Raw genomic sequence first — 530 nt, forward strand, 5'->3', positions numbered from 1 at the left:
TCGCCGCGCCCGCGCCCGCGCGCCGCCACCTGACGTCAGGCGCGCCTGGCATAATTTATGCAAGAATTCGGCCCGGGTGTGGAGGCCGAGGGAGAGGCCGAGAGAAAGGGGGCGGCGCGGGGCTGCGGGGCCGCGGGCCGCGAGGGCGGGCGGGGCGCCACTTCCCGTCCCCGGGCGGGCGCCGGCGCTACGGGCGGCTCTCCCCGCGGGCCGGTGCGCGGCCGCCGCGCCGCCTTCCCGACCCGGCTCGCTGGAGCGCTCGGCCGCCGCGCGGCAGCGCCCGGGACGCGGGCTGGAGACGGTGCCACGTTTCCCCAAGCGGCACCTTCCCGGGGTCCGGGTGCGCCGCCCGCGGGCAGGAAGCGGCGGCCCGGCCGGCGGCGGTCCTCCCGGCCGCGGCGAGGGGCTTCCGAGGCTGCGCGGACGGACGGCCCCGGCTCGAGGGGTTGGGACGTCCTTTCTGCAATTATCCGTCAACTTGGAACGATTTTCCCACCTCAAATTATTTAGAATGGGCACGTTCCATTTCA

Source organism: Aethalodelphis obliquidens, unplaced genomic scaffold (genome assembly GCF_003676395.1).
Source record: "Aethalodelphis obliquidens isolate GAN/ISIS:26980383/991018 unplaced genomic scaffold, ASM367639v1 scaffold33, whole genome shotgun sequence".
NCBI lineage: Eukaryota > Metazoa > Chordata > Mammalia > Artiodactyla > Delphinidae > Aethalodelphis > Aethalodelphis obliquidens.